The following is a 15,179-nucleotide window of genomic DNA, read 5'->3' on the forward strand; positions in this document are numbered from 1 at the left end:
CGCGTCGCGCTGCGACGCGTTTTGAGCTTGTAGATCAGCTATTTTTGCTATATTTGAATTGAAATAGTGAATTATTTTTTGCTTTTTTTTAATTTTTATTAGAAACCTGAAAAGTAACTTATTGATTTTCAAATGGATTTAGTTTTAGTTGTGATAACTTTATGAACTAAATACAAATTGTACACAAATTGTACACAAAGACAATACTACTAATACTAGTCATTAAGTAATAAAAGCATGGTCATGTTTGGAATTGCAACAGCTGAAATCAATACTATATCAGTATTCTGATATTAACCTGCGGGCCACATTAAGTGAAGGTGGGGGCCGCATGTGGCCCCCGGGCCGCCAGTTGCCCATGTATGCCCCATAGGGACCACAGACTTATAGCCCTAACTGGAGTTGTTCCGATGCCGACACCAGTATCGGAAAAGCTGCCAACTCACACAGCCTACAATGCTGGCATCGGTACAGTATGCCAGTCTATGCCGATCTGATACCACATCATTTATCACATAAATGATGATGATATTTCATTTACAGTCATGTTTTGACTGCTTCAGTTGATGTTGCACTACTGTTTTATACTAGTCTCTGTGCTACTATTTCCATTATTTCCATTATTATTGTGTGTTATTGCAGCTGCACTTTAACAATATTAGTTACAGACATGTAAGGGCCCATTTTTTGGAACGCCCTCAAAGAACCCAGATGGTCCCTGGACGCCACTTTGAGAACCACTGTCGTAGAATGTGTTTGAATTACACACTGGTATTGGATAGGTACTCTCAGTATCGACCAATACGCAAGTTATTAGTATCTGAATTCTGAATCGTTATCGGTACATCTACATAGGTGGCCAGATTTGACTGAGAGCCTGCCATCGCGCAAACTCCAGCTTTTCACCAGAGGGGAAAACTTTTTTTTTTCTTTTTCCAAAATGTGTTAATATCACAAGCAGACTCTTCACATACTAGAGCATGTCTGAAATAAGTGTCAGAGCTGAAATCGACATGTAAATATGAAATAAATGCTTAAACATGTAGCTAGGTGTAATGTTAGAGACCACAGAAGTGAACCTTTCAAGCCTGTTTTCTCAACTCGCTGTTTACTGGAAGACATTACTCTATAAGCCATATCTCCAAAACTGGTGGGTCAAACTGAACAACCAATATGTCAAATTGAAGCTATGATGATTCCCTGCTTTCATATGACATATTTCAAAATTCCAAAAAATCCAATGGCAGTCCCTCAGTCAAATTTAGTCACATATAGCCCGAACTGTATACTAGTGGACTCCTAGTGTGCCATATTGTCTATGGCAATGTGCTATACACATAGCACAAGAAAACTTGGTTGACTGACTCGCAAGTCAGCCACTGGTACATATAAATGGCCAAGTGGCCATTAATATTCAGGCATGGTCTATTCACTCAGTACTGGCTGTGTACGCATGCATCGATGTAGCATGGTCCAAGCCTATTCACTGTATACTGGCTGTCGATATACAGCATCGATACAGCATGGTCCAAGTCTATGCACTGTATACTGGCTGTCGATATACAGCATCGATACAGCATGGTCCAAGCCTATTCACTGTATACTGGCTGTCGATATACAGCATCGATACAGCATGGTTCAAGTCTATGCACTGTATATACTGGCTGGAATACAAGAAAGCTCTGCAACCTTTTTTTTGTTTGTTTTTTTAGAACCACCCGAAAATCTATTCCTATCCCACGGTTTACCCTTAACCCATTCTCTTACTTTTATCCAAACTTCCATTAAACTCATATACAGTACTGATAGAGCACTGAGGAGACACATGACATGTTTATAATAATGGGCACATTACCTAATAATGATGACTCAATCAGGCAAGCTGGTACATGTATCCTTCTTGAGATTCTAACTCCCTTTTCTTTGGAATGTCTTAACCTCAGACTTCCCAGCAGTAACTGGACAACATTGACGCACAAATACAAAATCGTCACTTTGCTACATTACTAAATGCATGGTCAGGGACCAGTGGTCCATGGACCACCTGTTGAAAACCCCTAAACGTAACCTCCGTGAAACTATGCCTAAATATAACCTTATTCCTAAATGTGACCGCAGTAAAACTATGCCTACATAAATCTAACCTTATTCCTAAATGTAACCTCAGTAAAACTAAACTATGCCTATAAACCTAACCTTATTCCTAAACGTATTAGTAAAACTATGCCTAAACCTAACCTTATTCCTAACCTGCACCTCAGCAAAGTAAAACAAATACAAGAATACAAGAAGCGCTGAGAGGGCGCGCGGCCCCCAGAATAAATGGGAGCGAGTGTGTTTTTTGATGATGCATGAGGCTTCCGGTTACCACTGCTGTACACATTATACATTACAGTGTGTGTGTGTGTGTGTGTGTGTGTGTGTGTGTGTGTGTGTGTGTGTGTGTGTGTGTGTGTGTGTGTGTGTGTGTGTGTGTGTGTGAACAGCTTGCTGTTCCGGGGATGCTGAAACAACACCCCCGGCCCCACCTAGTGACAACAGGGGTGTTAGCGGGTTGTTTGGAGTGGCGTTTCCCAGAGGTTAGTTAATAGTTAGTGTGTGTGACGGACCGGGGTCACACATCCGTGCACATGGGCTGGGGAGGGGGGGGGGGTCGTGTCGTCAGTGGCAACGGGCGTGTGCGCCACACAAAGACCCCGGGCCCAGCAGTGTCAGCAGGTTTTCAACGCAGACCCCGGTCAAGAGGCTTAAATCCAATTGATCTACGAGCTTAGATGGAAGTGCACACACACACACACACACACACACACACACACACACACACACACACACACACACACACACACACACACACACACACACACACACACACACACACACACACACACACACACACACACACACACACACGGCGCGAGCGGACCTCTCTGTGTGGCGAAGCCTATCTCTGCGCCCACGAGAAGCAGCCCTATATGGGCCGTGGTGGAAAAAAGTACTCGCATGCTTTACTTAACTTAAGTAAAAGTATGCCAATGTTGCAATGTAGAAGTGCTCCATTATACAAGTGACAGTCAACATGTATACTTGATTAAAAGTGCAAAGGTATTGGCATCGAAATGTAGTTAAAGTACCAAAAGTAAAAGTAGTCATTGGTCATGAAAATTGCCTATATCTACAATCTCACAATGTGTTGCATCGCGATGCATTGTGCGCTTGTAATTCGGCTGTTTCCAAAAGGCTGAAATGTATATAGGGCTAAAGTAGTTTAGTGTATCTTTTGTAATAATAATCAACATCTACAAAGTAAAGTAACAACTTTTCAAATGTAATGTAGTGAAGTAAAAGTACAATATTTGCCTCTGAGATGTAGTGCAGTAGCAGTCAAAGTATTGGAAATTGGAAATACACAAGTAAAGTAGAAATACGTCAAAAGTTAGGTACTTAGGTACCTAAGTGTACCTAAGTACCTATTTTACACCACTGCCTATATATGGGCCCTGGATTAAAGCCTCATCATACGATGGTGTCACGTGCCCGGAACAGCCGATCTACAAGCTCACGGCGTGTCACATCTGTGACGCGCTGTGAGCTTGTACATCGTCACACACCGGCATTGCGTGCCAAACACTGTGCCGAAAATAGCCGATCTGCAAGCTCAGTGTCGGTCACAGATCAGTTGACTAGATAGACTAATAGACTAGAATAAATTACTACAACAATACTAGGGTTTCCTTTTTGTCCCCAGCGTCATTAATGAGTAAAATAAGTATGTTAAGTAAGTGCAGTTTGACCCACATTTATAGATAAGTGATAAGGAGCTAATTGTATGCTATTTTATAGGCCTATTTTAAATGTCAAATCTGGGATTTAAAAAGAAAACCCCTGCTTTGAAATTGTAATACTATTATAAAGGGAATGATTCTCATTGCACAATTAGTTGCTATAATAAGCAGACTCGCTGGAAGTGCAGACACGTGCATCTAAAGCTATTACTAAGGCCATTATAGTTGTAACATAATAGCCTACTGTAGGCCTACAAGTCGAGATGATATTTTCCATAACATTTGTACTATATCATTTGTTTGTGCATTCAGGCAGCAGCATCAGTGACTGACTGACTGACTGACTGACTGACAGACAACACATTCTTTATTATTGGGTCGTGATTCACAGAACAGATATCATGCCTGGTTGGTCATGATGAGATCTCCTGACATGAATTAAAGAATGCATTAAAGCCCAATGTGCATGGTTGTGGTGGTGGAGCAGCAGCGTGCGCACACGCACGCGTACGTACACTACACACACACACACACACACACACACACACACACACACACACACAGTGGAGTGTAAGAACTGTGCGGCCAAAAAAAAAATCCTTCCTTTCCCAACACAAACACGAGTCGACCTATATTATTAAAGAACTAACGGTCTCCTATCTAACGGTCTGACTCTGTTTATATTCTAAGTGACTCGATGTTATAATTCTATATCCTAACAGGTCCACTGGTCCAGTAAGAACTTCTATTCAGGCAGCCTGTTCACTGAACACACGCGAAAAACAAAACAAAAAAACCCCACATGTACACATTTATTTTGAAAGGAGTGTAACACACATTGAAAAGGGAGGATGGTAAAGCCATTGTCTTATACATACCTCCTCGATATTTAATCGCGTGTAATGACATCCGGTGCAATGTGCGGTGATCCCCAGCCTGCGGCTTCTTTCTTTTCTCTCAGGATCCGTCCGTTTACTAATCCAGTCATAGACCCACACACACACACACACGCACGGTGCTGCTGCTGCAGTTTACACACGCTTACACATTAAAAACGTCGATTTGGCAACGAAACTACGAAGACAAGGCAGTGGTGTGTGTGCGTGTGGGGGGGAGAAGCACGCATGTGATGATGATGATGATGATGATGATGATCCGTGCCGGACGCTGGGCCGCTCAAGACAAGCGCATCTTCCGATCTCCTGGATACCGACAAGAAGCCATGTGGCTGCTCTTTCTGCGCATGCGTGGGGGTGGGGAGTGGAGCGCATGCTTTTTTGGGGGGGGGGTGGGTCTGTTTTAGAGAAGTCAAACGGAGGGTCGCGGCACCGATTGGGAGTCGCGGAGCCCGTTTTTCAAATGGGTCGAGACTCGAGAGTATAAAAACAAAATAATCCAGTTAAAGAAAACTCAACCTTGATTTAATAATAAAACAATAAAATAAATTAAATTAAATGTGCAACTAGGCTACATATTTCATACATTAAAAATGTAGGCCTAAGTAAGTAAATAAATAAGAGCGAACATGTTAAATAAATAAGTACTAATATGTATAAATAATTATAATATAAATGTACAAATGTACGTAATGTTGTTTTGATTGTATTGTATTGTTCCACTTTTTGCTTTGGCAATGTAAACGTACGTTTTCTCATTACCAATAAAGCCCTTTGAATTTAAATTGAATTGATATGACCTCTTCCGTTTTCCTCCACTAGATGGAGGCATTACACTGTCAATTTGTATGAAACTTCATTTGAACCAGTGGTGTGTGTGGAAAGCATTTACTCAAGACCAAGTACAATTTGAGGAATTTGTACTTTTGTTGAGTATGTCCAGCCTACTTTTACTTCTACTCCACTACATCTCAGAAGAAAATATAGTAGCCTACCTTTACTCTACTACAATTATTTGGAAACTTTAGTTTTTACTAGTTAAAGGACCACTTCACCACTTTTCAACCTATCTTCATATACTAGTCCTCACTAATAATCATGATAAAATGGCTACCATTTTTTTCTACTCAGTCTGTGTCTCATAGGAGGACTGTGGGCAGTTCAGAAACCCGTCAACCCAGTGACATCATCGATGGGGAATCCAAGCTATTAGAAACTGCAGGCTTTCTAGTCCTGAAAAGTTCCAATGCGAAAATGGAAGCCATCGTTTAAATCTAAACATTTTTGTAAAAAAATATTTTTTAACTGGTGGACGGGTTTCTGAACTGCCCACAGTCCTCCTATGAGAAGCAGACTGAGTAGAAAAAAATGGTAGCCATTTTATCATGATTATTAGTGAGGACCAATTATATGAAGATGGGTTGAAAAGTGGTGAAGTGGTCCTTTAATTAACACTAAACACACCATCACTTTTAGGAATATTTTACAAAGCTCTTGATAACATTAATGATTAATAGATCACTTAGGAATGTTTTACAAAGCATATGTTAAACATGAACAAACATGGAGGCCACATTAACAGTCATACAAAATGAATTTCTACCCATTAAATTACATTATTTAATGATGCGTAAAATCAAGAATAAATAGTTTATAAATAAATGTTATAAATAAGTTATAAATGTTTTAATAATCATTTACAAAATTAATGTTTACAAATGGCTTATTCATTTATATTTAACTAGACCTACCTACTAATACCATATACATTATTTTTCGCATTAGTTATACATGTTTTAGCAAACATTTACGAATGTCAATGTCTAAAGATTTTTAAATGTTCTACAATGTTAGTATACATTTTATAATAATTTACAAATGTATTTAAAATAGCTTATAAATCATTAGTTCTTCATCTACAAATAGCTTATAATAAATCATTAGTTCTTCATCTACAAATAGCTTATAAATAGTATATGACTTTAGTTACAAATATAGCCTACTTTATTAATAATTTACAAATGTATATAAATGGCGTATTCATGAATGGTTTACTACTTACTAATACCTTACTAATAAGATATTAATTATGTTTAAATATTGTTATAATATTACTCATCTACAAACTGCTTATAAATGTTTATAAATGCTTTATAACAGGTCGTTATTTTAAAGTGCTACCCCTTGGGGTAACATGAAAGCAACTAAAGGTTATTTTACCTGGAATGAAGATATGTGTTGTCTGGATTCACTTCTTCACCAGCTGCTGGTTATTTGACACAAATGAACAGAAATATTTATAGCAGCATTTCTTATAGGCCCCTCCCTCCCTCTCTATTAGTTCATAATAAGTTACTTTTGCATGACATTTGAAGGTGAATTAATACAGCTATTAGCAAACAAACAAAAAAACATTTGTCTTCAGTTACTTGGAAGTCGGATTTCAACAACCTTCCACAGAAAAAGACAGTTCACTGGAATCTCAAGAGGAGAAGGTGTAGCGGATTCCCTGGTTGAGTCATCATCGTCACTAGGAGATGTGTCCACATAATGGCATGTGTCTACTCGCTCATACATAAGATACAATCACTATATCAGTTAACATTAAGAGAACACCATGAGGTTAACCGTGGGATAGGGATAGATCAGAGGTTCTCAGCCTTTTTTTTAGCTCTGGACCACTAGCATATTTCACTTAAATAATGACTATCACTGTGTGCGTGCGTGCGTGCGTGCGTGCGTGCGTGCGTGCGTGCGTGCGCATCACACTGTAGATCGGCATCACATTGTAGATGGTCTTTTTTCGAATAGCATGACAGAGTATGGCCACCACAGCATTCTCACCAAACACACTCCGTCAGTGTTTAGTATAGTGCACTTTTGCGTCCTACAGGTATGGCTAAAAGCTAAAACAAGATGGCTGCTTTGGCAAAAAATAAGCTAGCCCTTTGATTGGCTGGCAGAGCGAGGAAAAGCGACACAGACTCATAGGTATTTAAAAAATATATGCCTCATTGGTCGCTGCACTTTCGTTGGAGCGACCTGTCTCCAACGGGAGGAGGAATTAAGTCAAGTGGAATCCTGAAGGCAAGTGCTGCAGGGAAAGAGGGAGTCGCGCCTCTGATTGGCCTACCGAACTACCCCTTCCGTTCTTCCGTTTTGCTTCCGCGCAATGAATCTCAGGAAACAGACACCCCAGAGGTCTCCTCTTCCTTTATATGACCTTTATTGCGACCGTAGGTCGCAGTTAACTATGAAACCTCGCGTTTGTCGTCACTCATAATCCCCATAGATTTTTGTCACTCAAATCAGGTCTCATGACATCACTATGACATCAGGGGTGATAGTAAATCAGGGATCATATCAGTAAATGCGACCTGCTGTCTCAATTAAGCCCATATATGGAGATCCCTGATGTCATCAATATTAGTATATAGATATGTCAGAACCTGTTCTTACATTCCATATGTTAATCCTTCCTCTTCGATGTCTCCCTTTTGACTGTCTGCCTGCCCCAAAGTTATTAGTGCAGCCGCGCCCGGCAGCCGGCGAAAACTAATAATAAATAAAAGTATCATTACCCTATTGTAGAAATACAAGATTCCCTTGAGTAAAAGTAGAAAATGTTATCTTATCTTAATCTGATGTTATTATATCCAATAAGGGTACACGTGAAATATTAGGCCTTAAAGCATGATTGTTCAAATCTGTTTTTACATTGAGGAATAAAATGGCCAATTGAGGTGCCCAGACTTACACTTATATATTCCGTATATATTCTTCTTAGTTTGACAGGGATACTTTTACTTCTACTCCACTACATCTCAGATCCAAATATTGTACTTTTACTGCACTACATTAATTTGAAAAATGTAGTTTCTAGTTACTTTGTAGATTTGTATTCAAAACATACAAGGCATCAGCCTTATACAGTATACATTTCAGCCATTTGGAAATAGATGAGACACATTGTGAGCTTGTAGATCTGCTATTTTCAAATTAGGTTTTGAAAACTTGAAATGGATCAATGCTGCACAATGACTACTTTTACTTTTGGTACTTTAGGTACATTTTGATGCCAATACTTTTGTACTTTTACTCAAGTACGTACAATTTGAATTATGGACTTTTACTCTTGAGTACTTCTGCATGCAGTATTGATAGCCTACTTACAGCAAGTAAAACAATGTGACTATATACTTTTCCTACCACTGGCTAAAATGCACCAAATGTTCAACCCAGAACAAGAACGAAGATAATATAGGGTGTGATTTAATCCAGTGCTTCTCAAAGTGGGGTCCCCCCAGGGGTCCTTGGGAGGGTTCCAAGGGGTCCGCAGCTAAATGTGTTAATACTGCATCACAATCGTTTTAACTACTTTATCCAAAATGTTAATGTTATAGGTTGGCCATTCAAAAAAAGCAGATGGGCACGGTGGCACAGTTGGTAGTGCTGTCGCCTCACAGCTAGAAGGTCCTGGGTTCGATTCCCGCTCGGGACGCTGTGGGTGCTGGCGGCGTGTTTCCTCCTCCGCGTCATCAGTGCCCATACCCGAGGCGGGGTTGGCGAAAGGGCCCTTCTGTGTGGAGTTTGCATGTTCTCCCCGTGTCCCCTAGGGTAGGTACCCTCACAAAAAACATGCAGTAATCCTGGTCTCTAAACTGCCTCCCCCTGCACCTGATGGAGGGGAAAGGAACTGTTTGGAATAACGTGTTCCTTCCACGCGCTACGTCCAACCAGGGAAACTCCCCCCTGTCAGGTGCAAAGGAGCAACTTGGACACTCAGGCATGAAGGAAGCATGAGTTCAAGTCCGTTGCTCTCCCCATATCCCCCATATATGGGGACTAGGTTGGCGGAGGGTGTGTAGAGCCCAGGATCACATTAGATAATTGACAAAGGGGTGAAAAAATGGGTTACAAAATCGTGGGATAAAAAAAAAAAAAAAAAAAAAAAGTATAATGTAAAAGCTCACAGCTTGCGAGCTTGTACCACATCTGCTATTTTCTTAACCTTTTTGAGAAATCTTGAAAGTGTATTGAAGAATGTTGAATGATTTAGAATGTTAACGCAAATCTTGTCTTCTTGGGGGTCCCTGGCTGGCACAACAATGCATTTTCAGACGGGGGGGGGGGGGGTTGGTCCGCGGCCAAATACTGTACATGTCAATTTGTCCGTCCTTGGCTCGAAAACGTTTGAGAACACCATGCACTGCCAGGACCAACAGTTCTGTCTGTCCAAATGCTCTCATCAAGTCCATATTTCAGGTTTGGAACACACTAACCACTGGCTGACACACATGCACACACACACACACGCACACATGCACTAACTATAGGTTTCAGGGTTTAAAAGGAGCATTCAGCACGCACACCAACGCCCGCCCCCACTCGATCATGATTGGCGGAAGGCCGCAACAAACCCCAACAGCACGCACACCAACGCCCGCCCCCACTCGATCATGATTGGCGGAAGGCCGCAACAAACCCCAACAGCACGCACACCAACGCCCGCCCCCACTCGATCATGATTGGCGGAAGGCCGCAAAACAAACCCCAACAGCACGCACACCAACGCCCGCCCCCACTCGATCATGATTGGCGGAAGGCTGCAACAAACCCCAACAGCACGCACACCAACGCCCGCCCCCACTCGATCATGATTGGTGGAAGGCCCGCCCCCACTCGATCATGATTGGCGGAAGGCCGCAACAAACCCCAACAGCACGCACACCAACGCCCGCCCCCACTCGATCATGATTGGCGGAAGGCCAATATCCTGATTGGATGAAGGCTGGGCCACCTATATAGCCGAAAACGAAACCTACGTTTTTTTGACCACAGGGGTTAACTGGGGACAGGTTAGGAACTCCTTATATGGTCAGCACACTCTATAGTAGGGAGGATTATCACAACAACCAAAAAAATAAGCTTTGGTTACATGTCTGAAAATACACATTAGCAGGAATGTACACAAACAAAAAACGTCAATTTTCACTGGGGTGCATACGCTGGTTAGACAACAACGTGATCCCGACATGCGCTGCAGGTTACAACTAACCTGTGGCAGGTTAAAACTAACCCATGGCAGGTTAAAACTACCTTCCTGTGAGGTTAGGGTTTGGGGCAGGGTGTCGGACTAATGCCTGTCGGACTGTTAGTACGTCGAAACAAACACATGCACCTGATGATTGATTGATAGTGCTGTCAAACAAGTCTATGCAACTATGTAAAAGTTGAATCTGCAACACAATGTTATACAATAGGTAGTGGGGGGGGTCCCTGCTTCATCTCTTTCTCACCTATAGTCCTTGACTCCTTTGTCTGAAAAATATTGAAGACCCTTGGTCTAGTGAGAGGCATATAGCCTCCATCAATCAATCAAACTTTATTAAAGACACAAGGTCCATAGTGACATAAAAAAAAAAAAACATACAAATACAGAGACAAACAAAAGGCAGACATTGTCTGCATAAAATCACAAGTGCATACTATACAGGCTTACACGCCAATGGTTCCACAGTTTAGAAACAAACCTGACTGAACTCAATAAAGGGTTAGTCAGAATAACAATAATGCTGTTGGCAGAATCAGACAGCCTACACATACATTTGTACATGAGGTTCCTCAGCACAGCTGAGCAGGTGGGTACGCCGATGCTGACAAACATTTCGCTTGCACTGCTGCACCGTGGCACTTTAAGCAGTAGTCTCATGGCATCATTATAAGCCACATTGAGTCTCTGCATACTGCCCTTTTTGTAGCGCCGCCACAAGTGGGCAGTATACATAGGTGTGCAAAAAGATTTAAATAGTGTGGACTTCACAGAAGTTGAACACATACTAAACTTACGAACAATCATGTTTGCTTGTGCATATAGCATTCTACGTTGCCTGTATATGTCCCTATCATCAGATAGGTCATTTGTTAAATAGTGTAGGTCATAGGTCATATGTTATTCTGTGATTCAAACTATGTGTCTGTATTGTTTTTGTCTGACAGCAACAGTGATTCTGTTCATCGCAGAAATGCAGCTGTCGTCGGTCAACACAGGGATTGTTTCTGTCATCAAATCCTTTCTAAAAAAAAATGTATTTAAAAAAAATGATACGGACAATGCAATGCGTTGTGACTGTCAGGAAAAGATTTGAGAGTGTGAAATGCTGATTTGACATGATGTAGCATGAGCCAACAATGCCTTCTCTTTCTAAAGGTGGTTGCACACTGGTGCGTTTATTTTTCCTCTGCGTTTTGTGGATCTGAAAGTAGTAGGCTTACTAGGCATCACTAGCTGTCAGCCTGTCACCAACACCCCACTAGACAGCTGTGGAAAATGCAAATCGACCTCGGTCAAAAAAAAAAGAAAAAAATATATACGGACAAAATATCCGGCGGCAGTACTGTGCAAATGTGATTGACATATAGTGAGTTTGATTTTTTATTTCTTTTACGTCCTCCGATGCCGGTGGCATTTTAGCCACCGCGGACCTTTGATGAGCCTTGCAGACCCAAGACTTAGAATGTTTTGTTATCGTAGGTAGGCCTACCCAGAGATAACAGGCGAACGTTGATCAAAATAACAATTCTGCTATCTTTTACATTTCATTTTACACTCAAGGATATTTCACTTTCAACAAAACTTTTGGTATAATCTACTCAGTTACTGTTTTCATTTATATAAAAAAAATAATCATTTCCGTCCTCCAGGTGTCCTTCTTTGAAAACAGTAAATGAAAACCTACCAAAATAGGCCGTGGTTAGTGAAAACAGAGATGGGTTCGTGTGAGCGGTGAGTCGCTTACCACCGCAGTGTGACATTGTGTCGTAGTTTTTGGTGGTCACCTCCTTATCACCTAAAACTTCAGCAGCGGTGGCCTAAGGGTTAGAGGAGCGCCCTTGTTGCCGAAAGGTTGCTGGTTCGATTCCCCGGGCGGGCATGAAAAATCTGGGTGGGAAAGTGATTGTCATCACTCACCCAACACCGCTGAAGTGCCCATGAGCAAGGCACTGAACCCCCAACTGCTCCCCCCCCAGGAGCTGCTTAGTGGCCAACAGTATAAGACTGTGGTTGTACTGGTCAGCTCCCAGGTTTTAAAGTGTGTGTGCATGCGAGTCACCGTCTCCACACCATAGCGCAAAACATTCTTAAGCTGCGCACTTCTTAAGCTGCGCGCAGCTTAAATTCTGAGTTTTTAGACAGCTGGTGGATGGAAAAGAAGCTCCACCTCCGCGGAAGACTTGAGCGGAGGAGAGCGTTTCCGGGAATCTGGCCGTCGCGCAAGAATTCAGCGGAGGTGGAGCTTAATTTCCATCCACCAGCTGTCTAAAAACTCAAGCTTTAAGCTGCGCGCAGCCGAGAACGTGCGCAGCTCTTTCGACCGTGTGGCAGCACCTACTGTGTGTGTCTGTGTGTTTCTATGTGCAGGGCGTTGCTGAAAATGAGCACCTGTGCTCAGCTACTTCCCTGGGTAAATACAGAATACTAATAATAATAATGTACTGTAGGCCTTTAGCTTTAGAATCACTGGGATGGGGGATGGCCTATTTTAAGCAGTCACACCTGGCCACACATTTTTCTTTCTTTTAAATATAAGCGTCCCCCTCAAGGAACCCTGAGGGTTCCTGGACCCTACTTTGAGAACCACTGGTCTATGGGTGTGACTACACACCTGTTGTGTATGACAGATAATAATTATATCAGTCATCAAACATTAAGGGGAGGGACAAAGCCTCTGCCATGGCATGCTTTTTTATTAAGCTTTTTTAATCTTCTTTTTACTTTTTCTTTTTGTTGTGACTGCCTACTACAGGAGTTTTCAGTGAACCAGGGACCACCACCCTGACTAAGAATCAACCTGGGGGGGGACCACTGTTGTGTTGGGATGGGATATGGGCTAAGATTATAGTGCTTTCGTAACACTTGCTAATGCTATGCATATCCCATGTCTACCACTGTTTCTCAACCGATGGTCCTCGGACTAGTGGTCCATATGGCATAATAGGCCTGCAGGTGGTCCTTGGGAAAATGTTTTAAAATATAAATAAATACAATGCCTTTGTTAAATGTATTCAAATATGTTTAAATAATAGAGTAGGTTACTTCAAAAGTCCATCAAATGTAAGAAAATGTTCAAATTATATAAAACAAATTAAATTAACTTGTGCTGTTAAGGGCTTGATTTCATTCATTGCACGATACTACAGTATATGTGCAACAAATCACATCAAGCATATGCATTATTTTCTCTTCTTTTCATTTTTTGAGAACCACTATTCCATTTCCTATCCCACAGTTACCATTCTCTTACTTTACCTTCCATTAAACTCAGGTTAACTGATAGAGCAGACACATGATGGCATGATATGGGGCTGGGCACATTTCCTAATAATCATGACTCAATCAGGCAAGCTGGTACACCTGCCCTTCTTGAGATTCTAACAAGCTTTTCTGTGGTATTCTTAACCTCAGACTTCCCAGTAACTTCCCAACAACATTGACGCACTTAATTCCATGGAACAGTGCACAGAGGTTTAGTGCACTGTTCCGTGGAAGAAAAATACAAAATCTTCACTTTGCTACATTAGGCTTAAAACTGAGAGTAGACTGAAGCTGATTATGATTCATCAAACTACTGTGGAGAGCCGATCAGAGCTCTGTGGTTTAAAGATGAGGCTGGTGTTTCACATGAGTTGTTTTATTCCCTTAATGTTACAGGTGTGGTTCTGAAACAAATACAACAAATACACAAATCAAATATGTATATATCAATTTAACTTAAGCAAAAACATAAGACTTAACATGAAACTAACAAACATGACTCACTTGCTTTTCCATGGACGCACACATGAACAGAAAAGGCTCAACACTGCACACCAAACTTTTCTCTATTCTAGAGCTGTGGTCCAGCTGCCTTACATAGCAATCAGTGAGTTCTGTCCTATAATGCTAATTGGCCCCACCTGGAGGGCCTTTTCAACAAGGCTACTTAAATGCAAGGTCAGGGACCACACATGCAATACCTTCACACTTCACAGGCCACCAGTGGTCCACAGACCACCTGTTGAAAACCCCTGGTCTACTACACTGCACAACCAAGGCATGGTAAGCCATTTCTGGTTAGTCAGAAATAAAGTCTACTTTTGACCTGAAACAATTGAGCCTGCTATACATGCACTTCTATACCGTCCCCTACATCATAAAATAAAGTTTTTTTACATCAAGCTAGTGCTGTAGGTAGGCCAGGCCACGTATACTGCCTATGTTGTGTTTCCATTTCTAAGTTGCTTTGCTACAGACAGTTGTTTATTTATTTATTTATTTAAACGTTAATGAAGTGTCAGTAGGCCTACTGCAATGTAGAAATACTCTGTTAAAAGTACAGTAGGCTAGAAGTCCGGAATTCAAAATGTACTTGACTAAAAGTAGGCTACAGACAGTATTGGTGTAAAAAAATGTAGGGCCTATAGTACAGTAGGCTACGAAAAGTAAAAGTAGCCTATTATA

General features: G+C 41.4%; 2 protein-coding genes across 3 annotated transcripts in view; one reads left to right on the forward strand and one right to left on the reverse strand.

Annotated features, from left to right (window-relative positions):
- LOC306940758 (very long chain fatty acid elongase 4-like) overlaps window positions 1-14,521 on the reverse strand; it is a 48,448-nt gene extending 33,927 nt beyond the window's left edge. The window contains exon 1 of one of the 2 annotated variants that reach the window (XM_079525943.1): window positions 14,499-14,521. The gene's annotated coding sequence lies outside the window, so the exon portion shown is untranslated. Of the gene's footprint in view, window positions 1-4,660; window positions 4,850-14,498 lie in introns of those variants that run through there. The other variant, XM_079525942.1, reaches the window with a different exon arrangement.
- LOC306941099 (nuclear factor 7, ovary-like) overlaps window positions 1-15,179 on the forward strand; it is a gene marked incomplete at both ends in the record, with an annotated part of 275,860 nt that overhangs the window by 155,245 nt on the left and 105,436 nt on the right. The gene's annotated exons all lie outside the window — the stretch shown is intronic.

The sequence above is a fragment of the Electrona antarctica genome, assembly GCF_951216825.1.
Source record: "Electrona antarctica genome assembly, chromosome: 17".
Taxonomy (NCBI): Eukaryota; Metazoa; Chordata; class Actinopteri; order Myctophiformes; family Myctophidae; genus Electrona; species Electrona antarctica.